The sequence below is a fragment of the Triturus cristatus genome, chromosome 7, assembly GCF_964204655.1.
Source record: "Triturus cristatus chromosome 7, aTriCri1.1, whole genome shotgun sequence".
Taxonomy (NCBI): domain Eukaryota; kingdom Metazoa; phylum Chordata; class Amphibia; order Caudata; family Salamandridae; genus Triturus; species Triturus cristatus.
In genome coordinates this window covers 1,348,207,964-1,348,235,672 of record NC_140590.1, presented here as the reverse complement: position 1 = coordinate 1,348,235,672, position 27,709 = coordinate 1,348,207,964, and the positions used below count along the sequence as shown (strand labels likewise).

The window sequence follows — 27,709 nt, the reverse complement described above, 5'->3', positions numbered from 1 at the left end:
GTTCCAAATGTGTGACCTACTTGACCGTAGTGTAGGCTGGAGGCAGCGGTAGAGTACGTCAACGAGAAAGGAGTACTGCGTGCCTGTGTCTCCGGAAGCCGTGATGGTCTGAGGAGGCTGCCAAGGTCGCGGGCCTCGGGCTTGGAGCTTGCACCGGCACGTGGTGGGCCCTCTTTGACACATGCTGGTGTCAGCAGGTGAGCAGTGAGGCCTGGGTGCGCAGGTGCGGGCAAAACGGATTCGGGGACCAACAGCCCAGGGTGCAGCAGGCGCACAGGATCGTAGGCAACACCGCTCACGGCGACAGGGTCGGCCTCGTGGCAGGGTAGGAGGCGCCGCCCTGGCAGACATGTTGGGCATTTCAGAAGAGAACCACACCCAGGGCTACGTGCTTTTTGTTCACACCCCTACGCTGGCCTGGCGTACGCCGGGCCAGCCCAATCCGCACACGCTTACAGGGGGGGACGTCACAAGCTACATTGCTGCGATCTTCCCCACTGGCTGAGGTGACATGGTTGCGTCCACTGTCCACTACACTCCGAACACCAGCAGTGCATGTAGACATTGACATGTACATGATATGAGTGGTACGAATACTGCAGTCTTTCCAGCACATCTCAGCCACACTTGGCATTGTGTACATTCTCATTCATGAATCACTTGCCTCCTTCGCACATGCCTGGTTCCCAACTCTCCCCACATTCCACTATTGTGTCGCTGAGGTGCCATGCCGTTGATGGCTCATGTACATGGCTAGCCCAGGTTGCCACAATAAGTTGTGTTGTCTTGTCTTGTGGGTGGGCATGTTGTTTGGCATGTTGTATGTGAGTCTGTAACGTATGCATTGCCAGAGTTGTAAGTTGCATGATTGTGGAGTTGGGGGGTGTGGTGTATTCAGTTGGTACTTACCAATGAGCAGAGCATTTCCGTAGGTGCCATCCTGAAAGCACAGGTTGATGATGGACTGTCGGAAGATGAAGGAATCATGCACACTGCCTGGGTAATTGACGACAACATTGGTAAAGAGTCCCCGGTGGTCCACTATTGCCTGTACATTGATGGAATGCGTGTGCTTTCTGTTACGGTAATTGTGTGCAGTGTCGGCAGGGGGCACAAGTAGGACATGTGTGCAGTCGATTGCCCCAACACGTGCGTGAATCTAGCTATGGCGTATAGGCCTTGCTTGGTCTCCAGCTGTTCCTTCACATTGTGGGGGACGTATAGGTACTGTGGTACCAAGCTGATGATGGCATCCAGGACAGGTGTGTGGAACTTGGATAGGACTGGCTGTGAGACTCCTCCGACTCTGGCGGTTGTTGGTTGGGAGGTGCCAGAGGCCAACATGTGCAGCAGAGCCTGCAGCGTTGTCTGCGGAGGGAAGTTGGTTGTCCGCTGTGTTGGTACTGTCAGCCTGTGGACAATGATGGTCAGGATGCGGAGGATGGTTGTCATTTTGAGCCTGTCGTGGGCAATGACATTGTCTGGTGTTAGGTTTGTGAGGTTAGTGCGGTTCCTGAAGGTCCGCTGTCTTTGTCTGCGCTTCCTCTGTGGTGGTCCGGGGGGGGGGGGCATGGGGGTGGTGGCAGTGGATGATGTGGCCCTGTTGGGGCTCCGAGCTGCATGATCAGTGGCTCCATGCCATCTGTTGATCTTCAGGTGTGGCTGTGGGCTGGGCTCCCTTTTCCGGTGCAGGTTGTCGTCCGTCTTTGCACCAGGTCAGAGCAGGTGTTAAATCCCTGCTGCTAACGCGCCTTATCGCCTGTTTTGGGATCTTATCGCTGATCTAGCTGGTCGTTGAGAATGTTGAGGTGTAGTGTTGTCGCAGCTTTTTGCTTGGGAACACCTACTCTGCATCTCATTAGTTGCCGGGGTCATCTGTGGCGATAATTTTTACGGCTGCTATCGCAGGCAAACAGGTGATATGGGCTGTTTGCACCAGCTTGTGAATGGGGCGATACATTTATTGCGACTTTGGCTGCAATAAAGTGCCAATAACGCTGCGATAAGTCCTTGAGAATATGCCCCACAGTTTAGTAAACTAGAGTGGCACTCACAGTGTACTAATGTTAGAACATCTTTGTGATTTTGAACATGTGCTGTGTTAAATTTCGGACTTTCAGGTTAAAAGAAAAATGTCAAATTATTTGCTGTGTACTGTAGTGCGCTTTTATTTACCTCTCTCCACTCCACCTGGGATTCCTGCAAAGTATTCAGTGTGCAGGACCCCGTACACCTTTTTCTTCCAAGGCAAGGGGTGTATAGGTCTGGGAGAACCACCACCAGTCTGCTGAGCTGCTAGATGGGCTTTTATGGCTAGAGATCCAACCCTCCCCAGCAACTCTGTGGACAATTCTGTCTCACATATGCCTTCTCTGAGTAATAGTTGTAGATTGGACAAGTGACACAAACAAGTGGGGGCTCTACCCTAATGTTTCATCCACCATGACTTTCAATGCTGTGTCTGTAAAAGTGATGTTTCTTGGTTGTATGACATTATCATGCGTGGCTTTACCACGCACATCTTTTTGTCACATATTTAACCACATACCATTATTACGTTTGTACATCCATTAACATTAAAAGTACACTTACCATGCAAACAACACGCATGCACACTTTCACCACGCATACCATTTCTGTTTCTGTGCTGTAAATGTATTGATTTTGTTATAGAATGTAAAGTAAACTTACCTGTATGCAGCATTCTCTGTTCTGATCGTCTGTCCTGCTACAAAGTGCTCTATATTCTGTAAAAAGAGGCGTTCAATCCCCTACGTCCTGGAGTATTTATTGAAAGTGAAAAAGGACTATTGAAGTGACACAGAACAAGAGTCAAGAAATATCTGCACCTGGACTTCATTTAAACCGCAAGGGGTAATTAAATCTTTACCTACAGGTACTCTTTTTGTTTTTCATTTCTGTATATGACATCTTTCTAAATATCGTGAGTTCTGGGGAAACGGTGGCATCATCCAGTTAATTGGGTATTAAGGTACATTTCAGATGGACTCACAATCAAATGAAGGTGTCAATGGGGAGTCACCCTCCCGCTCTTACCTGCGGCATCGCCAGCACCCCCACACTCTTACACAAGGCCGCAGGGCGGCCTCCGCTGATATCGCCAGTCACCCCCTTACATACGGCTGTGTGGCAACTGCAGAGACCACCACGGACGGCAACTAGTCTAGCTACACCACTGTTGTCACATCATTCACTTTACCTTTGTTTCTCTGACTGCAAAGTGAAAGGAGTTTGTAAACACCAATCCCCATATTTACAATTTGTCCGAAGACATAGCCTGAAATTTTACTTCTGTCTCTGAAGCGCAGCAAATGTGGCAAGATAAATATAGAATTTAAAGTCATCTTTATTAAATAGTTCAGGACACACCAATGGATTGTGAAAAGCTGCTTTAGAACAATCATGAAGCAGTCTGAAAAACACATTCTCATTGAAGTTATCTTCAGAATAATCGTTATGTAAAATATTCATGTTAAATATACATTGCTCCTCTAAATAAGCTCAATCAGGCTTAGTTTTGGTTGAAGCATGTTGAGATAGAAGAGCTAAAACTCACTAGTAAACTAATCATTAGTGTAACTAAAGCAATTGCCACTACTTTTATTAGAAATCTACAACTTTTCAGTGTATTCAACACCATAGTTTCTTTCAAATCAGATAAAAAAATCACCTAGTTGATTCTACCATGCACATGGGCAAAACTTTCAGCTCGTATCCATGTAAGACTGTTAATTCATTTGATTTCAAACTAGAAACTTTGTCCTGATTTATTAAGACTCATGCAGCGTTATGTTGCATACCATTGCTTACCATTGCGTGAGAATGCACTGTCCTGTGCTACGCTACTTTTATGTGTCATGGGTGTGCCGTATTTATTATGCGGTACACAATGATGCAAGGCCGAGAGTTTGCAGTTTCAGCGCATTGAAGCATGACACAACTCCAACCTGCATGACACAAAGCTGTACTGCATGCCACAGGACAACTCTACATGTCGCAAATCAGATTCGTGTCATGCTTGGCTCCTCTGCATGACAACACACAAGTACAAATAAGCATGCAGTGACAAATAATGTATGTTGTAACACCCCACCACATTGGAGACATGGAAGAGGGGGCTACCGTGCAGGCGAAGAGAAAGCACAAAGTCAATTTCACTGAAGAGAAAAGCCACATTTTGAATTAAGAGGTGAGAAACAATTTGAAACGTTTGTTTCTGAGCTCAAAATTACCATTAGCCAAGAAGGATGCATTATGGCAAGCAATGGTGGACAAGACAAACGGTTTGGTACCAACCAGATGGACTGTTGAATGTAAGAAAAGGTAGCATGAACAAAAATGCAGGATAAAAGAGAAACTGACCAGGAACTGGAAGGCTGCTTTGAGGACTGGAGGAGGACTAGAAGACCAGGAGGAGTTGAACCCACAGGAGTAGCTGGTGGCATCTCTACAGAGTTGGTTGCCATAGTCAAGAGTATGAACAGTGCTGACCTTGAGGATCAAGCACAAGTACAAGGTGAGTTTGATCGCGATTAATGTAATATCTGTTTAAAGATTGCCAGTATAATAATTAAAACACACAGTAAAAGCACCCAATAATGATGGAGGGGAAGGTACTTCAGAGGCAGCAGAATGGAAAGGGCTAATGTGTTATTGTAATGTATATGTACATATTTTGGAACAAGCAATGTATAGAAAAGTGTACCTTGAATTAGTCAATTATCCTCGCAGTGCCCTCTCCAGCTGAAGTATCCCTATGCTCTAGCAAATACTTTAACATTGATACCATTCACTTCTCAGCTGCATGAACATTCATGGGCAGATTTTCTGATTGGTTAGCATAGACTCTAGCTACTGTTTAGTAATGCTAGCTATGTTTAGGCAACACCACTTCTTAACCAATTCTCCAACCTGCACTCAGATGGAGGCACTAGTCCACACTTCTTCTGTTTTGGCCCACACACCCATGTATATATATAATACTGTGAATGTGCCAGACCCACTAATTCCAATTTTATGAAGTACCACTATCCAGGAATTATATAGTTCTTGTCAGGGCAATATGCACCTCACTTGCAAGAAGTGAACTTCTCTGTCTATTGCTTTCATACATTAATCATAGCATTGATTACCACACCTTGACCTTGCCACAGCATAGTCAGGGCCTTACTATTTTCCACATACCCCATTATTCCCCACTGTACAGCTAATGCTGTCAAGGTTCTCTTTTACTCTTGAAATGGGCCTACACAAGCACAACAGCCTACCATGCCCTGCAATGATCAGTAATCAGCCCACCAGGCTGTCGAGAGGCAGAAACCTGTCAAATATTGAACAACTCTTCAAAAACTCAGCAGTAACGTCACTAACTGCCTCCTCAGATACACTCTGGTGCCAATTACGATCCGGTAAAAAAATTCCCCGTACGACTCGTATCCGGTCTTTTTACCGTACGAATCGTACAAGTGCCGTACAAACTGCCAATTACGATTCGCATGGTAAAAAGTCCATACGAACCGCCTTGGGAATTATTCCCCACACGTCCTCGGGTCGGAAAATGTGTCCGACACGTCCTCGGACGATTTACCGTAAAAATGTGAAAAGTTAAGTCCGACCGAGGAATCACGATCCATCCCGTGCGTCCGATGTCACAACCGTATGGAAAAAACACCGTCCGCACCGAACTCCCATAGCAACCATGGAGACATGTGCCCGCATACGCGCCCAACACTCCCCCCAGCCCCCGTACGTCTGAGACGTACCCCCCGTGTATGTACACCCCCACCCGTGTATGTACACCCCTGTACGTGTCCTACCCCCGTGTATGTACACCCCTGTATGTTCGAGTCGTACCCCCACCCCTGTACATGTCATACTCCCGTGTATGTACACCCCTGTACGTGTCGTACCCCCGTGTATGTACACCCCTGTACGTTCGAGTCATACCCCACCCCTGTACGTGTCCTACCCCCGTGTATGTACACCCCTGTACGTTCGAGTCGTACCCACACCCCTGTACGTGTCGTACCACCATGTATGTACACCCCTGTACGTGTCGTACCCCCGTGTATGTACACCCCTGTACGTTCGAGTCGTACCCCCATCCCTGTACGTGTCGTACCCCCGTGTATGTACACCCCTGTACGTTCGAATCGTACCCCCACCCCTGTACGTGTCGTACCCCCGTGTATGTACACCCCTGTACGTTCGAGTCGTACCCCCACCCCTGTAGGTGTCGTACCCCCGTGTATGTACACCCCTGTACGTTCGAGTCCTACCCCCACCCGTGTACGTGTCCCACCCCCGTGTATGTACACCCCTGTACGTTCGAGTCGTACCCCCACCCCTGAACGTGTCCTACCCCCATGTATGTACACCCCTGTACGTTCGAGTCGTACCCCCACCCCTGTACGTGTCCTACCCCCGTGTATGTACACCCCTGTACGTTCGAGTCATACCCCCACCTGTGTACGTGTCCCACCCCCATGTATGTACACCCCTGTACGTTCGAGTCGTACCCCCACCCCTGTACGTGTCGTCCCACCGTGTATGTACACCCCTGTACGTGTCGTACCCCCGTGTATGTACACCCCTGTATGTTCGAGTCGTACCCCCACCCCTGTACGTGTCCTACCCCCGTGTATGTACACCCCTGGACGTTCGAGTCCTACCCCCACCCGTGTACGTGTCCCACCCCCGTGTATGTACACCCCTGTACATTCGAGTCGTACCCCCACCCCTGTACGTGTCCTACCCCCGTGTATGTACACCCCTGTACGTTCGAGTCGTACCCCCACCCCTGTACGTGTCGTACCCCCGTGTATGTACACCCCTGTACGTTTGAGTCGTACCCCCACCCCTGTATGTGTCATACCCCCGTGTATGTACACCCCTGTACGTTCGAGTCGTACCCCCACCCCTGTACGTGTCGTACCCCCCTGTATGTACACCCCTGTACGTTCGAGTCGTACTCCCACCCCTGTACGTGTCCTACCCCCGTGTATGTACACCCCTGTACGTTCGAGTCGTACCCCCACCCGTGTACGTGTCCCACCCCCGTGTATGTACACCCCTGTACGTTCGAGTCGTACCCCCACCCCTGTACGTGTCGTACCACCGTGTATGTACACCCCTGTACGTGTCGTACCCCCGTGTATGTACACCCCTGTACGTTCGAGTCGTACCCCCACCCCTGTACGTGTCGTACCCCCGTGTATGTACACCCCTGTACGTGTCGTACCCCGTGTATGTACACCCCTGTACGTTCGAGTCGTACCCCCACCCCTGTACGTGTCGTACCCCCCTGTATGTACACCCGTGTACATCAGAGTCGCACCCCCACCACAACCTCCTAAGTACGGAGCGCACCCCAGGCCCCAACATCACAACCGCATGTACGAGTCGTACCAAGCCACACACAAGGACAGCACTGTACAACCAAATGGCCCATGTACACACCGTACACACGCTAAAAACGCACGTACACAACCAGGACAAACCAAAACAATACAAGAATACACCATTCGAATGGCACAAAGCCACAAAACATGTCCAACAACCACTAAAAAAACACATTCACTGACCTGCAACTGCCAAAAACAAACAGAGGCCCAAAACACCACCACTCCTTATAACACACCCACCCAAAGTTCAAACACAGCCACACCCACCAATGGACCAATAAAAAGGGCCCACACACACAAACCATGAGCCTTTGCAACAGACTCACTGCTGCCAGACACCACAGACAACCTACAGCACCATACTACAAGCTTCACCACACCTTACACTTGCACACCTTCACACAACCACCTTCACAAACACCCCCTCATCACATTCACACACACACACACCTGCACAACCACACCCACACACCCACAACCATCCACACACACCCCCCACCATCCACACCCACACCCCTCACCATGCCCACTAACAAGAACCCAAAGTTCAGTAACTGAGAGTTGGAGGTCCTTGTCGATGAAATCCTCAGAGTCGAGCCACAGCTCTTTGGAACATTGGTCAGACAGACCAGCATTGCAGCAAAAACAGCAATGTGGCAGACCATCGTCGATGCTGTGAATGCTGTTGCGGACACCAGAAGGAACAAGCAGGAATGCCAAGCCAGGTGGTACGATCTGCGGAGGAGGGTCCGAGCCAAGATGACGGACGAACACAACCAGGCCAACCTCACTGGAGGAGGGCCCTCCCGCAGACCCGTACACTACCATCCCTGGGAGGAGAGGGTGATGGCCATACTGCCGGTGGAGGCAGTCGAAGGATTAGGAGGACTCCGAGACCTGGGTGAGTACACAAACAACGCACCTCACATGGGGGGAACGTCATCCACAACCAAACTCACAAACAGGCACGCAACCACCCCAAGCTATCACATGACCCAACCACACTCCATGAACACGCACATGCCACTGGCGCCACCATGCCCCATGCACCCAGCTGGACAATGTCACAGGCCACACAAGACACCAACACATGACACGGTAACCCGGATGGCGGGAGGGTGGGCCCAAAAAATCAGATAGTGCAACTCAGAAGCAGACAACAATGCCCTCTGCCCATATGGCCTAGGTCACAGCCAGACAAACAGTGTGTCCCCACACAGGAAAGACTCGCCAGCAAATGGTGGACGCCTTGCATCAACACATGGGGGTGAAGGCACTGTTTTGCACATGACAGCAGCTAATGAACAGCCAACATTGTGAAAGAGTGGCAGCACACACCACCACAGCAGCAGCGCCGAGACACACACTACACCCAATGGGTGCCTGGAGATCAGAAACAAACTCACATCAACAAGCCAAGGGCCATTCAAAGATCTGCTAACAGTGTGTGCCCAGGAAGCTGGGCTGAGGTGACAGAGGGTGACACACAGAGGGAGGGAGAGGGGGATAGAGAGGGAGGGAGACACAGGGAGACGGACAGAGGGAGGAGGTTGACACACAGAGGGAGGGAGAGGGGGACAGAGAGGGAGGGAGACACAGGGACACGGACAGAGGGAGGAGGCTGACACACGGAGGGAGGGAGAGGGGGACAGAGAGGGAGGGAGACACAGGGACACAGACAGAGGGAGGAGGCTGACACACGGAGGGAGGGAGAGGGGGACAGAGAGGGAGGGAGACACAGGGACACGGACAGAGGGAGGAGGCTGACACACAGAGGGAGGGAGAGGGGGACAGAGAGGGTGGGAGACACAGGGAGAGCAAATCAGCCGTGTGGTGTGTGGGAATGTCTGCTCGTCAGCAGGTAGACTGCGTGCATGTAGCCAAGGGTGGCCAGTGCCAGAACCCCCCCTCTTCTCCATGGCAAAACACAGGGCCATGTCACAACCTGTGCACGAGCACAACAACAGCTACCTGCATTATATAAGTGTGTGGAGCCACTCCATGTGCACATGTACAGTGCTACACGGAAGGCGCCAATGCATGGCTCGCCACACCTGCCCACTCCACTGCTGACTGCAGTCACACTTGACGCAGCAAGTAAGACTGTGCCACACATAGTTAAAGGGGCCAAAGTGGTGCCCAAGGGACACACCCATGCACAAGTGCACTGTGAGTGGAAGGCAAGACAGATCCTAATTCCAAGAGGAATTGTGCCAACTTTGAAACTGATGAAACATGGATGTTGCATGGACCAAAATTAACATTGTCTCTCTCACACACAGGTCAACCTCGTGGTTCACCCCCCAACACTGGGGGGGAAGACTCACAGGACCCGGATCTGCGGGAGGCCGATCCCATCGGCAGCGACGACTCTCACCACTCTGTGGACGACCCCGACCAACCTGGCCCCTCTGGTGTCCAACCACCTGCAGCACCTGCATCAGGTACAACGGGGCCAACCACCACCCCCACTCCTGCCACATCCCAGGAGACACCCAGGATCCCTGCCCCACCACCACAAAGCAGCCAGGCTGGCCAGGAGGGACACGGTGTCCCGGGCACCCAGGAGGAGGCAGGCGACAACGCCAATGCCACCCCTCAGGGGTCCCGGAGACCCGATGTGCCCACAAGTGCAGGCCAGGAGCAAGTGGGCAGGGGTGGTGGGAGTGGAGGACGGCGGAGGCACCAGCCTGACCAGTTGGCTGGGGAACCGGTATATTCCCATGTCCGTAACATCCTGGACACATACCGGCAGGACACCACGGGCATGGCCCAGGTTGTGTCCACCCTCAATGAGATGAAGGGGACCCTCGATGAGATAAAGACCCAGCAGGCCCAGCAACATGCCTGTCTACTGCAACACCAACGGAGGATGGAGGACAGACAGGCTGAGCTCGTGACGGTGTTCCAGGGGATTCACAATACACTCCGTCGGATGGCCGACAACATGGGCAACCCTCCCTGTGCCAGAAGGCGTAGAACATCACCACCCACAGGGAGGGATCAGGAGGAGGAGGAAACATCCGATGGAGCATCCCAAACATCGTCACGGCCTGCTTCTGAGGGTCCCCGCAGGAGGCCGGGTCGTCCACGGAAAGGACCGTGAGGGTCGGCGCTACATCACCATCTCCCAGGACACCTGGCCTGGCACCTGGCCCACTGGAGCAACAGCATCACAGCATCAAGAGACATTCTCAGCCACATGGCCTTGCTGGTTACTGTCTGACCAATGTTGACAAAGACTGTGGCATGGACTCTGAGGACTTCCAATGGCAAGGACACCAACTCCCTACTGAACTTTGGATTCCAAACTCCCGGAAAGCCCCTCACGTCATACCCCCCCCCCCCCCCAAAATAAAAGATTCACACCATGAAGAGAAGATGCCTGCTGGTTGCATTATTACCTTACATGTGTCTTGTAAAGTCTAAACATGCCTGAGTTCTCTTTTGACTTCAACCATCCACACCCTGGGGCCTGAGTCTGGCACAGGACACACGGGTCACAGTGTATTAGGCAAGACAGACATGGAGCACCATACACACCCGTGATGGGCCCAACCAGCTGAGGGGGTGGCCGCACAACCGTGCTGACAGACACATTGAGTACAGCAACAGTCATGCGCAGAGGTTAGGGATCCAGTCCAGTGTCCTGGGGGGCACCCAGGTATGTGTAGACAGGTGGCAGAACCATGTCCTGCAAGCTTGAGTCCGGTGGATGCAGAGAATGGGGGCCTGGCCAACGTTGGATGCATGGGGATGGCACATGTCACAATACCCACACAGTCATGGACATCATGCACAATACACAGTCTCAGCCCACACACACAGCTTGCATCTTGCTATTCGACACATAGACACATAGCCACTACCAGGGACAACCATGCCAGACATGCTGGATGCACCGTGGCAACACACCAGCATTGACTGAGAAGAGGCACCTTGGAGGCATAGGGACACCTTTATTAGTCATGTTTTCGGGATTGCAGAGGCAACTTGAAGTACACATGAACACTTCATGTGGAGTAACATGTGGGTCCAACACTGGCACCCCCCTTCTGCAGCACAAATGCGTGATAGCCATGGAACTGGCACACAATTGTCGGCCAACAGCTAAACACCCACAGCTGCTCACGGAGAGACTGCCATACACCATTGATCCGCTGATGTAGAAGTCCCACACCATGTCAAGCCAATGCAAACCGTATGTGTCCGAGGGCAGTGTTACACACATTGATGCCATCATCACAATCCACTATCCCATCACTGATGACTGTCAACCAGTCAGACCATCTATTCAGGTGTACACAGCTGCATGTCGTGTCCCATGGTGATGCTACATGGCTGCAGAGGAACCAAACATCGACAGGGGCAGTGTGCATACATCGTGAACAACTGCCACACCCAATACACCCCTGATGCATCCCTTACCCTAAGGAGACTTCCAAACTTGTCCGTGCGTGTAACGCTGAGTCAGCACACGATGACGTGTCCATGAGGAATAGCAGTGCCACAACAATGCAACCAGCAGACGGCATGCGCAGGTACCTGGGGATGAGAGACACACAAGAAGTCAGCCACAAAAAGCACAGCCACTTGCATGTGCATGTACTCGACACATGTATGGATGACAACATGCTAGTTCACTATTATGACTGGGGAAATACAACCATCACTGCCACCATCACTCCAGTAACACACCCACACACACCTCTGACTCACGTGCCATACATGCAGGTGGAGACACACATCACAACACATGCCACACGTGGAGCAATGCGTGCACACTCAGACAGTGGTACTTACCACTAAGCAAAGAAGTCGCGTACGAGCCGAGTCCGGATGTCCTCTTGCGGCTCCACATCCTCCACATCACTAGCCCCATTGCCAAGGCCTTCGTCCTCCACGGGTGGATGGTCCTCGTCATCTTGATCCAGGATGAGTGGCACAGCTTTCTCAACTGCCATGTTGTGCAGCATGCAGCAGACCATGAAGATTTTGCAGACCTTCGCAGGGGCATATGGGAGCGCACAGCCGGTCTTGTGTAGGCACCTAAATCGGCTCTTCAGCAGGCCAAACGTCCTCTCTATCACTCACCTTGTCCGGCCATGGGCGATGTTGTAGCAGAGCTGGGCCGGCGTGATGGGGTTGCGGAGAGGTGTGAGCAGCCATGGCATGTTGGGATAGCCAGCGTCCCCTACATGGGAAGCACATGGACATCGTTAGAACTGGTGAAGCGGTCGTGCTGGTAGGCTATGCAAAATACAGGACAGACAGACTGTACCCACCAACAACACATGCTCGTTCGTTGCGCAGCTGCGTCATCATTTCAGGCACCCTGCTACGCCTCATGATGTAGGCATCGTGTGCTGATCCTGCAAAACGAGCACAGACATGTGAAATCACCATGTTGGACAGACACACCACAAGGGCATTGATGGAGTGGTAGTGCTTCCGATTGCGGTACGCTACCTCCTGTGCGTGTGGTGGTACCAAAGCAACATGTGTCCCATCTATGGACCCAATGACATGGGGCATCCCTCCCAGGGCATAGAATCCACGCTTGACCCCAGTCAACTGTTCAGGGGTTGGGAACTTGATGAAGTCATCCAGGTGAATCAACATGGCCTCTTAGAAATCATGCAGCACACGGCAGAACATGCTCTGGGCATCCCACCAACATGAGCTATGGTATTTTGAAAGGTACCCGTGGCTAGAAAATGTAGGGCTGCCATTACCTTCAGCTTGGGTGTCAGTGCCGTAGGATACCTGTGCAGCGGTTGCAGGTGTGGTGCCAGTCTCGCCGTCAACTCCAGAATCAACCGTTGTGGGAAGCGGTAGCACCGGATACGATCATTCTCCCGCATGGCAGCCAAGTCCGGAATTGCTCGGGGAAGAGGCGGCGCTCTGCAGCAATTTGGAAGTGACAAGGAAGAGTGAGTGCCCCACAACAACAAATAATTTGTACTGAGCACATGTTAATCTGTCTATACACATATGCTACATACGGAGTCAGGTATGTGCCACATGCCCTGGACACGTATGGCTGGCAGGTGACACTCCTACCAAGACCCAGCTACACACGGAGATTGAGAACCTCCACATGCCATGCCATGGGATTAGCTGTGTCCCAGTGCAAGTGAACAGCCAGACGCAACACAGGAGTGACATACTCCCAAACATCAGCAGAAGTAGGATGCCGATTGCAGAGACTGGTAGCGGAACACTAGAGCCACAGGTCACATGACATTACACTAGGACAGCCCACACACCTTGCCATGAAGGTGCACATGTCATGACTCACCACACATTCATTGAGAGGATGCAGACATGTCCTTGTCACGCTACTCCGTGTCCCATGCATACATACGCACCTCACATCCGATACCACATGTGGCATGGTGTGCGGAACAGTGTGCAATGTCAATCTACACACAGACACATGTTGGTTGCTGCAACAGCTGCAGCTTTTGAGGGTGCTCCAACATCAACCTAATGGGAACCCCCCACACATACATGACATAGTCACATCGTGCACCGTGGGTAGTGACAAGTCAGGTGTGGTAACCCCTGTACCGGGCATCAGGGGACACTTCCGTGTGTTGGTGTCCGTGCCATGCCAGTGACGCTCATCCCAAGTGTGCAGTACGACATGCACACATGTCAAAGGAGTCAAGGGCATGCCTGGCACACATTGCACCATCACACATTACATCTGTACACATCTCATCATACATCTGGTGCCTTCTCGACTCAGGAGTAATGTTCCACATCACAGCCTGTCACACCTGTGCCCCACACATGTAGTAATGCACAGACAATGCCTTGATGTCCATCCATGGACAAGTATGTCCGCCCTATTCTTTCCTGTGTGCTGCCTGTCACCACTGTGATGTGTGAAAACCGCCGTACTGCTGCTAAGAGGGCCTGTGTACGTTCCAATATCACTATGGGAGTGCTGCCGTATGTGTACCCATCGTGATGGTGAGCGTACAGGCATGTGTACGGTCCGTACCACTACGAGTACGCATACGCAAGAACACCCATAGTGGTAGGGCCGTACACGCGCCTGTACGCTCCCTATCACTCTGGGTGTCCTCGCGTATGCGTACTCGTAGTGGTACGGGCCGTACACGCGCCTGTACGCTCCCTATCACTACGTGTACGCATACGCGAGAACACCCATAGTGATATGGAGCGTATAGGCGCGTGTACGGCCCTACCACTATGGGTGTTCTTGCGTATGCGTACACGTAGTGATAGGGAGCGTACAGGCGCGTGTACGGCCCGTACCACTACGAGTACGCATACGCGAGGACACCCAGAGTGATAGGGAGCATACAGGCGCGTGTACGGCCCGTACCACTACGAGTACGCATACGCGAGGACACCCATAGTGATAGTGAACTTAGGCACGCGTGTACGGGCCGTTGCTATGCATTTGGGGTGCCCTAGGGCCCCGGAACGCACCGTACCTGTGTGTGAAGCTCCAAATTCCATAGGGGACACATGAGGGACAAGTATTAAGGCCTACATGCATGCTGGTTGTCATGGAGACCAAGTTCAAATTTTGAATTTGTTCAGGAAGCTGCACGGCAGAAGTCAGTTGGAATGAATCTACTTTGTTGCAATGTGTTTGTGGGGCTGACATCATGCAGGAGAAAAAAACAGATTGAGAACCCACAGACTGCTAGGTTTGAAGGGATTGGAGGAAACATAGGATGCAAATGTGAGTGACCAATCACTCTGTACTCCTGTGCATGAGATGGGCCAGCAAGGCAGATATAAGGCAGCCAGGTCCCATGAGGGAGCACTTGCCTGCACATCTCTGTATTCCACGACCCAGCTGCTGCTACTGATTCCCTGGAACCATGTCAAGGGCTGTGGAGAGGTCACAGCCATTCACCCTGGAGGAGAACATGGCTTTGGTGGATGTGATCCTCCCACGGTACCCCATGCTGTATGGGCGACCAGGTTATCAGGTGAGTGCAGTGTCCACTGGCACAGACTGTGTCCCTTTTTTGTGACTGTGACTTCTGCCATTGTGTCCAGGTGTGACACACATGCTATGTACTGTAGGGGGGGTACCAGGGGGGGGGGGAATGCCTGATGTCTCCCAGCAGTGCCCTGAGACAGGAGGGGTGTGTGCAGAGTCCTCCCAGCAGTGCCCTGAGACAGGAGGGGTGGGTGCAGAGTCCTCCCAGCAGTGCCCTGAGACAGGAGGGGTGGGTGCCTATCACTCCCAGCAGTGCCCTGAGACAGGAGGGGTGGGTGCCTAACACTCCCAGCAGTGCCCTGAGACAGGAGGGGTGTGTGCAGAGTCCTCCCAGCAGTGCCCTGAGACAGGAGGGGTGGGTGCCTAACACTCCCACCAGTGCCCTGAGACAGGAGGGGTGGGTGCCTATCACTCCCAGCAGTGCCCTGAGACAGGAGGGGTGTGTGCAGAGTCCTCCCAGCAGTGCACTGAGACAGGAGGGGTGGGTGCAGAGTCCTCCCAGCAGTGCCCTGAGACAGGAGGGGTGGGTGCCTATCACTCCCAGCAGTGCCCTGAGACAGGAGGGGTGGGTGCCTAACACTCCCAGCAGTGCCCTGAGACAGGAGGGGTGTGTGCAGAGTCCTCCCAGCAGTGCCCTGAGACAGGAGGGGTGGGTGCCTATCACTCCCAGCAGTGCCCTGAGACAGGAGGGGTGGGTGCCTAACACTCCCAGCAGTGCCCTGAGACAGGAGGGGTGGGTGCCTATCACTCCCAGCAGTGCCCTGAGACAGGAGGGGTGGGTGCCTATCACTCCCAGCAGTGCCCTGAGACAGGAGGGGTGGGTGCCCAACACTCCCAGCAGTGCCCTGAGACAGGAGGGGTGTGTGCAGAGTCCTCCCAGCAGTGCCCTGAGACAGGAGGGGTGGGTGCCTAACACTCCCAGCAGTGCCCTGAGACAGGAGGGGTGGGTGCCTATCACTCCCAGCAGTGCCCTGAGACAGGAGGGGTGGGTGCCTGACACTCCCAGCAGTGCCCTGAGACAGGAGGGGTGGGTGCCTAACACTCCGAGCAGTGCCCTAAGACAGGAGGGGTGGGTGCAGAGTCCTCCCAGCAGTGCCCTGAGACAGGAGGGGTGTGTGCAGAGTCCTCCCAGCAGTGCCCTGAGACAGGAGGGGTGGGTGTGATGCACAGTGTGAGCCTGGATCATTGATTGTGTAGTTGCCCTCATTCCACCTGTGTCCTTTCAATGGCACGTACTGCTTTTGGCCTTCCCCCAGAGGATCATGTCCCTATGACAAAGGTGCAATGCGTTGGATGCATACTATGCCTTGTTGTAAACAGCAAATGTGTTATAATCTGTGTCCCTGTGACATGTGCCAGGTGTATTGATGTAGTGTCACTTGTCCATCCTCACAGGTAGACGCCTCTGCCAAGGAGAAGATATGGCTGGACGCCGTCAGCGCCGTGAGGAGTGCGGATGGTCGGAAGCGGCGCCTGTCCCAGGTGAGGAAACGCTGGCAGGATATCCGGTGCTGGACGCGGAGGATCGCACGGGTCCTGCTGGGGGACTCACCTGAGAGCCATAAGAACCGCAGGCGCCGCCGTCTCTCCCACATCCAGAAACGTGTGCTGGCGGTGGTCTTTCCTGACTTGGACAGGCGCCTACAGGAGATGCAGCAGCCGGAAGGGGGTAGGTACATGTGTGTGTTTGTTGTGTTTCACCAGCATTTGTAAGTGCACTGTTCCATGGATACACTTCCAGGGTTTATGGTGCTGTGCAGATCCTGTTACCCACAGTGTTGCAGGGCTCTCCTGCCTCCCTTCCCCTCCTTGCAATGTGTTCCCTGGTCTGTGTGTAGTCACTCCATCACAAGGTTATGTAGCCTGACACCTTCTCCAAGTGTACAATGCCTGCAGCATCATGTGTGGGGGTGGTGTGTAACAGGTTTAGTGACCTTGCCTGTGCCCTGTCCAGTTCTGGACTTGTGGGTTCCATGTCAGTTGGCACTAATGCTGATTCCAGACATGGGAGTTAATCTCTCGAGTGCGAGGCCTTCCAGCAGGCATGTCCCATGTGGTGGCCTGTGACATGATGTGCATGATTGTGCGTTACGCATAGTGCAGGGATGTTAGCGTGTGTTGCAGTCATTCACATTCAGGAGCATGGAGTTGTGTGGCCACTACTGTCCCCAGGGGCATCTTTTCCTAGGTATCATGTGTGTAATCCGAGAATGTCGACATTCTCTGTGTCTACAGCATAGGTTGTGCTCTGTGCCATTGTCCCCTGGCACCATGTATATTGACGTGAGATGTATTACAAGTGTCCACTGTCCAGCCTGACCTGATTTTCCAATTACATACTCACGGTGGCCATTGCCTTTGTGTCTTGTTGCAATCATCTGATGATGCCCATTTGTACATGATTATTTGGACAGGCGCACCTAGGGTAGTTTGTGTGCAATATTGAAGTTTTGCATCCCATGTGTATTTCACCCTGACTAAGAGATGTAAGTGCTTCCTGTGTCTCCACAGATTTGTCTCATGTAGGGGGTAGGTGGTGCGGGCATGGCCTACATGTCAAGACCTGTCATCTCCTTGCTAGGACTGGCCAGTGTGTGATGTTTGTCTGGACATACACTCAAGGTGCATTGTGCCAGTCAGGGTGGGCATGTTATCAGTATTACCTATGCTGCATGTGCCTCTAGTTCCTGGATGTGGTCCCTGCTCATCCCTATTGCCTGCCACGCTGTGTGGTGCAGATGCAGTGCTGGATTGTCCCCAGGGCCTTGCTCCTCAGTCAAAATTCCATGTCATCTCATTTGCTATTGTGTCATGCTCTCCATAGTTTTTCCATGGCATGTTGGGTCACACAACTGTGTCTTGCAGGGCCTACATATGTACCTTGTTTTGTAGTTGTAACTCTTCCTTTGTTTCAGGCTATGCACTGTGACCTAAGTAGATTTGACTCATGTGACATATGTATACAGGTGTATGATTAATTTCTGTCTCTTCACCCTGCCCACAGCATCGTCGGGGGACACGGAGGGAGAAATGGACACAGACGGCGCGGAGGGACCAAGCACCAGTGCCAGCGGTGACATCGTGCCTGGCACTTCGAGTGGGACTGAGGTGGAGGAGAGTGAACCCGGGGACCTGTCGACTGGCACAACAGAGTATGAAGCTGACGGGTCCGAGGATGATCTCTCTGTGTGGGCGGTGGCTGCACCACCATATGACAGCAGCCCTACATCTCGCACCGCCCCCTCCATTGGCATCAGCCGCCTCCCACTTGCTCGTGTCCCTTCCCAACGTGCCCGGTCACCACATGTCTCCTTCCTGCCAGGCACCGCACCCCCTGCCCCTGTCTCCACTGCTGCCGCCAATGCTGAGTCTGTGGACATCCAGCGGCAGTTGCAGATTGGTCAGACTGCGATCCTTAATGTCCTCCATGCCTACAGCCAGGTCCTCAACAACATGGAGGCATACTTGGAGGGCATTCATTCATCGCAGGCTGACCAACGCAACTTGCTGAGGTCCATAGACTCCACATTGACTGCAGCAGTGGGTCTCCTGCAGCGCTATGTCCCACCCCCTACCCCTGCTCCTTCCACACTTCCCACTCCCATGCCTGTCCCACATACACACAGACGTAAGCATGCACCCACCACAACAGACACAGGCACCACACCAGCAGGGAAGGTCCGCCGCACACCTCCTGACATGCACACACAGGGTGAAGTAGGCACACCCACTGGGTCGGGGGGCAAACGTGTGACACGCAGCCAGAGTGGGAGTCCGCATTCCACCCAATCCACTCCCTCCAAATCCCCTCCCCTCAGCTCTGCTGGCCACATCTCCCCCAAAGACTCCTTCATGGCCGCTCTGTCCCTGAGCCCCACAGTGACACCACCCCGCAAGCGGTCAAGGAAGTCCACGGTCAGGGTGCTTGAGTCCCCCCCCCTGTCCACACCCTCCCCCAGTGGCGCTGCGACCCATCCCTCTGACCCCCCCCCCTCCTTGGGGCCTGTGGTTCCTTCGGGTGCAGGGGAGTCCCTGGAGGACCTTGCCGAGGTGTGCAGCGCGCTCCTAGAATCCACCTTTGGCCCTGCCCCACCCCCTGTGGTGGAGTCCTCCATCCCTGCACCCACGTCGCCTACCCTTCGCCCTCCTGTCCCTGCGGTGCCTGTTCCTTCCCCCCCACTTGATGCCCTCACCCCTGTGGAAGACAACGGCTTGTAACTGTGCAGGCAAGCTAGGGGACACGCATCCCACTGTGTCCCCCATCCAGCTGTGACTCCTGGACTGCCCTATGGGCTTTGTAAATATTGAACTTACTACATACCAGTTTTTGGATCATGCTGAATAAAGCTATTTATTTTTTGCCCTTGGAACACTCCTGCTTTGCTGGCATTGCTGTCGGTGGGGCTGCTACATGGTTGTGGGTGGTGTTCATGTGTTGGGTGTGTGGGAAATGTAGTAGTGTGCTGCTCATAGGGAGGACCATGGGATCTGTGTGCCATCACACGGTATTAGCTAGCTTTCTCAATTCATGTAAGCAGTTGCTGCATGTTGAAATTGTCCCAAGGTGTTTTCCTTCCTCTGTGTACCCTGACTTCTTCCCTGCAGGGTGTTCCCAATATTTAGCGCCGAGCTGTGTGTACATTAGCTGGGTGTGTGACGGACTCCTTCAACTTTGCACATGCATGCTGAGCCATTCTCCACCTGCATCATTCGTGGCATCCTTGGTAGTCATTGTACTTGTGTACGTGGACTATTGACATGACTTCATGTGTACATGTTTTCTTTTTGGCCCTATGCATGCGTATACTCCCAGCCTCGCACATATGTGGTACATGTACTGCAGGGTCTTTGTGCACCTGACTGACATTTGTGGGCATGGTATCTGTGGCTACTCCACCCTTTGCGTTCCATGGGCACTGCTGGGAGTGTTAGGCACCCACCCCTCCTGTCTCAGGGCACTGCTGGGAGGACTCTGCACCCACCCCTCTCATGTCTGGGCACTGCTGGGAGGACTCTGCACCCACCCCTCCTGTCTCAGGGCACTGCTGGGAGGACTCTGCGCCCACCCCTCCTGTCTCAGGGCACTGCTGGGAGTGATAGGCCCCCACCCCTCCTGTCTCAGGGCACTGCTGGGAGGACTCTGCACACACCCCTCCTGTCTCAGGGCACTGCTGGGAGGACTCTGCACCCACCCCTCCTGTCTCAGGGCACTGCTGGGAGTGATAGGCACCCACCCCTCCTGTCTCAGGGCACTGCTGGGAGTGATAGGCACCCACCCCTCCTGTCTCAGGGCACTGCTGGGAGTGTTAGGCACCCACCCCTCCTGTCTCAGGGCACTGCTGGGCGTGTTAGGCACCCACCCCTCCTGTCTCAGGGCACTGCTGGGAGGACTCTGCACCCACCCCTCTCATGTCTGGGCACTGCTGGGAGGACTCTGCACCCACCCCTCCTGTGTCTGGGCACTGCTGGGAGGACTCTGCACCCACCCCTCCTGTCTCAGGGCACTGCTGGGAGTGATAGCCCCCCACCCCTCCTGTCTCAGAGCACTGCTGGGAGTGATAGGCCCCCACCCCTCCTGTCTCAGGGCACTGCTGGGAGTGATAGGCACCCACCCCTCCTGTCTCAGGGCACTGCTGGGCGTGTTAGGCACCCACCCCTCCTGTCTCAGGGCACTGCTGGGAGGACTCTGCACCCACCTCTCCTATTTCACAATATGTACGCTCATGACATACACGGATGTGGGTACGCTCCATGCATTCGAGGTGGGGGTACGTGTCGTACTTACACTGTTGGGGTGGGGGGTACGCTCCATACGTCTGCGGGTGAGGGTACGGGTCGTACTTACAATGTTGGCATGGGGGTACGCTCCTCGCATACGCGGGTGGGGGTGCGTGTCGTACTTACACTGTTGGCATGGGGGGTACGCTCCATGCATTCGAGGTGAGGGTACGGGTCGTACTTACACTGTTGGGGTGGGGGTACGCTCCATACGTACGCGGGTGGGGGTACGGGTCGTACTTACACTGTTGGGGTGGGGGGTACGCTCCTTGCATACGCGGGTGGGGGTACGTGTCGTACTTACACTGTTGGCATGGGGTGTACGCTCCTTGCATACGCGGGTGGGGGTATGGGTCGTACTTACACTGTTGGGGTGGGGGGTACGCTCCATACGTCCGCGGGTGAGGGTACGGGTCGTACTTACAATGTTGGCATGGGGGGTACGCTCCTCGCATATGCGGGTGGGGGTGCGTGTCGTACTTACACTGTTGGCATGGGGGTACGCTCCATGCATTCGAGGTGAGGGTACGGGTCGTACTTACACTGTTGGGGTGGGGGTACGCTCCATACGTACGCGGGTGGGGGTACGGGTCATACTTACACTGTTGGGGTGGGGGGTACACTCCTTGCATACGCGGGTGGGGGTACGTGTTGTACTTACACTGTTGGCATGGGGTGTACGCTCCTTGCATATGCGGGTGGGGGTACGGGTCGTACTTACACTGTTGGGGTTGGGGGTACGCTCCTTGCATACGCGGGTGGGGGTACGTGTCGTACTTACACTGTTGGCATGGGGGGTACGCTCCTTGCATACACGGGTGGGGGTACGTGTCGTACTTACACTGTTGGCATGGGGGGTACGCTCCTTGCATACGCAGGTGGGGGTACGTGTCGTACTTACACTGTTGGCATGGGGGGTACGCTCCATGCATTCGAGGTGAGGGTACGGGTCGTACTTACACTGTTGGGGTGGGGGTACGCTCCATACGTACGCGGGTGGGGGTACGGGTTGTACTTACACTGTTGGGGTTGGGGGTACGCTCCTTGCATACGCGGGTGGGGGTACATGTCGTACTTACACTGTTGAGGTTGGGGGTACGCTCCATGCATACGGGGTGGGGGTACGGTCCGTACATATCCGTACCTGTCTGGTTGTGTTGCCGGTTCGCGTCAAGAACTTCCGTTGTGGCGGTCGCTGGCTTAGCTGGACACGCCCCCACCCCCTCGTAGTGACCAGGGCCTGGGAGTCAGGTATGTCCAGGGCATGTGTGCTGTGTGACTTTGGTGGGGGTTTTGTGGCCTGCCCTGGTCCTGCCACCCCCCCCCCTTTCCCCCTCCCTTAGTTGTTCTGACCTTCTGCGGCGTCTGCGTCGTAACCTGTAGAGGAGGTCGACTGCTATGAGGGCCGGGATGACACGTAGGTTCGGGTCCATGTCTGTCCGTCGCGTACGGGTACTCCTTGTTCGCGTCGTCCTGTCTGTCCGTCGCGTACTGGTACTCCTTGTTCGCGTCGTCCTGATTTCCCGGCAGTTTTTGGCTGCCGGAAAATATTCACCGTGCGGGATGACGTCGGTGCGAATCGTAATTCCTGGTTCGTGAATGGCAGGCTGCGTGCGTCCCGACGTCAGGTCGGCGCTTTCCCGGATCGCATTTGTATGTTTATTTTCGTCGGTCTGGGTTTTGTACGATTCGTACGGAAATGGTGTTTCCGTGCGAATCGTAATTCCATGTTGGTAGATTTTGACGACCGGGTACGCGTCGGACGGAGAATATGCTCCGTCCGACGGTTCGTACCCGGTTTTTAACGGATCGTGATCGCCGCCTCTGTGTCTGCCTTCCAAACTGTTGCTCAGTCAATGCTAACTATGATTACATCCATAACACTCTATCTGATATGAATTCCACTTCTTCTTTATCATCACAGTCTGAAGCCATCATATACCTTTGAGTCCAGATGGGATATAAAACAAAACTATCAGAGAAGTCGGACTCAAAAACATGGGCGTTGGATGTCTTTTTCCATCAGAATAATCAAGTCAGCAAGAATGTTCCTTCCACCAAATTCCAATAATTTGAAACTCCTACAGTTGCAAAGCTACGTTTCTATCTGTCAGTTCTTTCCCTGAATCTCTTAAGACTGCTCAAATCCCTCTTTTGTTAAGAAACCTCGACCTGAATCCATTGAACTTTTTTCCCATTTAAAACTAAAACAAAAACGTTTTTGGAAAATTGCGTCACCATTCAGCACAACAATCATATTGAAGAAAGAATCATACCCACTTCTTAACCTGGTTTCCTAAAGAGGTACAGTACAGAAACAGCCTCCATAAAAATCTTGGATAATAGTTACTGCCTGCTGGATGATGAAACTGAATCTCTTCTTGTGCTGCTAAACGTTTTGGTGGATTTTGATACTGCTGACCACCAGAGACTATTGCATATCTTGGAAACATGCCTGTGCTTCAAATGAAGAACCCACATGCACCCAACGGCAGTTCTCTAAAAAGATCTCAGCTAAAGGGACCCTTCGGGGGACCCGTAGGGCATTGCACCGCCGAACCGACGAGAAGCAACTGCTCAATGATGAAGCATGACATCCTTCGGGGTGTGTGAGGGCAACAAGAGACAAGATTTGTCTTTTCTCAAACCTCCCCTCACTCGTTTCACTGAGTCTGAGACCTAGCACTCCTTTTCCCTTTTTCCTTTCCCCCTGCCTTTTCTCCTCCTTGGAGTGAGTGAGTGATCTCCTACATCACTCACTTTGGAACAGTGCCTGCCCTTTTGTTGACCCAATGGAGTGAGGGCCATCGGAGAAATGGCTATATGTCTGCCCACCCAATTAGGATGGGTGGACCTATAGTGATTTCTTTACTCCCTGTCACTGCCAGGCAAACCCTGGAGGTAAGGGACAGTAAAATAAGAATAATGGCCCCTTCACTATGAGAGATGATTCCCATGGTGAATGATGGCATTTTCATTTTTATTTTCAAACAAAAAATCTTGTTTAAGGATTTTCTTTTTAAAAAGAAAAAAGAAAAAAGAAAAATATTTGATGCAGAGCTCCGTCATGTAGCTTAAGCCCTATATCAAACAGTGAAGAACATTGGCAGGAAATTGGCATGCATTTCGGGCCTCCCACCATTCATCAGGGGTTCAAGTTTTTGAACTTTTTCTAGCATTTTTCCTTAACAGTGAGCTCTCAGAGATGCTTCCCAGGCTGCAGTCATACAGCTTAGTCAGAATAAGAATCACCTTTCTAGGACAAAGAACTGATATGGCCCGAAGTACAGATGTATTTGATCACAGAGAGGGGGAGAGGCCCAAAATGCAATTGGGAATTGGAATATTAGGGATTTACAAGGAAACATATGAATTTTGAAAACATTATAATTAACAAGTGACAAATACATTTAAAATAACATTTTGAATGAAGAATTCAATTAAGTCTGGGTTTATTGATTTATCTGGTTAAAAGCATGACGATGTTGGAGTAGCGGTGAAAATATACTTAAAGGGTTCCATTTAATGACAAGAGGTATAATTACACAAACCAAGGAGTGCCACAAGGGACAGTAACTACCTAAATGTAGGCATGTGCTGGTTGATACATACATATTGAGTGTAATAAGTATAATAACATTACTACAGATTTAGACATTGTCCTGAAATAGTAGGGTGTGATTAGAAGGTCCTGAAGAAACACCACTTGACCATGTGAGATAATAGGGCACGAAACATGTAGACAAATGGAGAGGGACCACTGAACAATTAAGGGCTGATTAAAATGTCGGGCGGAAAGCCTCCTCCCGACAGTCGATATCTCCTCAACCACATCAGATCCCTTCCGACCGGCTAGGCTGGTTTACATTTGACTGGCTGATTAGAATGTTCGTGGTCATTCTGAATCGGTTCTGAGCTAGTCGCGGCGCATCTGTGTTGTTCGGAACCACATTGTACACCCCTATGAGCAGCGTTTATGCCCACATGAGTATGATGTCGTTTTCCAACAACCTTTCCGCACCAGCCTGTCCGACACGGAAAGGCTGTCGGAAAGTGACTTTGGGGGGCCCTGTGAGGTCCCCCTTGGCCCTGCGGCCTACTACTGATGGCAAGGGGTACCTAAGGGACCTCCCTGTAAAACCATGCACTGTGTGGCAGACACATGGGGTGCCTGCAACAAGGTGCAGAGTTTTCTACAAACTCCCCATTTCCACATAGGAGCCTGTGATACGGTCGGTTGTTCGGCAGAACAGGAGCTACCGTAGGGAACTGCCGACCTCAAGTCAGTCGGCCCCGATTCTGAGTCGGTGTCGGCCAGAGGCTTTCCACCGGACATCGTAATAGGAAACTAAAGGTCAACTGATTCTCTGATTTCTTAATCTGACTATGACGCTTTTGGACTGCTGCTGTGAGGGACTGCCAGTCCCAGGAATCCGCGTTGCCCAGAGGAGGAGGAGGGTTCAGACACCCATACAAAGGTACACGGTATCTCCCTCAGTGCAGGACGCGCTACCTTGCCGATTTTGGACTGCTGCTGTGAGGGGACTTCCAGTCCCAGGAATCCACGTTGCCCAGAGGAGGAGGAGGGGTCAAAGACCCATACAAAAGTACCTGGCCTCTCCTGCGGCACGGGACGCGCCGTGGCAAAGCCCAGGCCTGTCGGCGACAGGAGGTGGCCGGGCGGGGCCACCCCCCTTGGCTTGGCTGAGGAAGAGACCTTAAAAATTTGATTATCTCTACCTGCAGATTGATCAACTTTGCTGTGGCAAGTGTGAGCTGAGGGAGGCAAGCTTCAGTGGTATATTAGACGTTTTGGTACCAGGCAGCTCTATCATCACGTGCTGCCGACTTTGTTCCGAGGGATCGGATTGAGCTAGGAGTTTGGTAAAGTTCGGGCAAGCAAGAGGACCAGATACAAGGTATTCCCGTAGTGCCCGCTCCATGTTTACGGTACCATTCTACTCTGTTGAACTATTGAACTTTAACTGTGATATTTAACTTAGAAACCAAGGCCATTCTTCGCTAGGGTTTATAATCTGTCAGTACTTTTCCGCCTAAACAAAATTGACTAAATATGGGAAAGAGAAAGCATCAAGTTTCTGTTGCTAGCCCCGGATTCAATCGCCCTATAAGTCTCAACTGTCATTCCTAAATTATATTACAGGGGCTATGGGGCAATAGATAAGCAAATAGCTTCAGTGGAGGAGGTACTGTTAACCTATGGAGAGCCCACCATAGCCCCGGGAACCTTGACCCATGTTTCAACTAAGGACCTTAAGGACCCCATAGTGGGTCCTACAAAAAACAGTGTAGGAAGGGGTAATGTAGCAAGTGGGGGGTTGGAGATAATGGGTGGGTTCAACTTATCTCCGAATCAATCTCTTTATCGAAATCTAACTCACCTCCACCATCTAAGCGAGTAAGAAAACCCCGTAAAAGCTCCATAAACGCCTGTGCTGTAAAAAAGCGTCCACGGAAAAAGCAATCCATTACCCAAACAAGCATTGGCATAGCCAATAGGTCTCGCTTTTGGGACCTTATAAGTATTTTGTTATGCAGCACAATATCCTTGGTGCAACAACATTAACTGTTGCATGGTTAATCACTTATAAGGTCCCAAATGCGAGACCTATTGGCTATGCCAATGCTTGTTATGTTTAGTATGTTCTTTCATTAAGTGCTTCTCGAACATTATTGAGTGAATTTACAGGTGTGGTACATATGGAATTTAAACCTTTCTTATTGTTCGTGTATATGAGTCATACGACCTGCCATGATCTTTGCGAGCCCTATTCATACCATACCATACTATGACGAGGGTTCCTGTGTTTGATGGGCTGGCTCAACGCTTCTGCTTTCCCCTTGGTTCCCCCATGTTTGCATGTAACAACCACTGCAACAGAGAACAATAACGCCGCAGGGTTGACTACATTTTACACCCAATGGCAAATTATGTGGCACATTCTGTAGCAGTAATATTGTCTAGTCTTTCATTTTAACACATTAACACTGCCTCGGCAAACATTTCACCTCATTAGTACATGTTTAACACCTTGATACAGCAATAAGCTGCTATAAGGTGACAGTTAACCTTTGCAAATGGCGATTCTTTATAGAAAAATATATATATTTGTAACTTTAGTTGTATTTGAGTTAGAAACAATGTTGTGTTGAAATCTGCAAATAATGCAGCAGATGATGGATTAATCGGCAAGTGCTTTTTAAGCGCCATTTTTGGGCAGGAACCGTGCGCCCATCTTTCCAGTGGCCCTGTGCAGGGCTCGTTTTGTGAGCTTTGTGGCCTTTCAAATGGAATATTGTGATGTTCTAGTGTGTATATAACCAGTATTGCTTAATTTGATGTTTATTATGTGTATTATTTTTTAGGGGGTGTGTTAACAAACTTGTAAGTTTGTATGTAAGGATTGAGATTCGGAGAGAGGATGTGGTCTCTCTCACGGCTGGAGATGCCGACTTTGGACCTGGGAAACCAAGCCTCGGGGTCGACTCCACA

General features: G+C 52.1%; 1 pseudogene; it reads left to right on the top strand.

Moving 5' to 3' along the window:
* Positions 1 to 27,709, top strand: part of LOC146812039 (palmitoyltransferase ZDHHC11 pseudogene) — a 62,486-nt pseudogene that overhangs the window by 12,949 nt on the left and 21,828 nt on the right.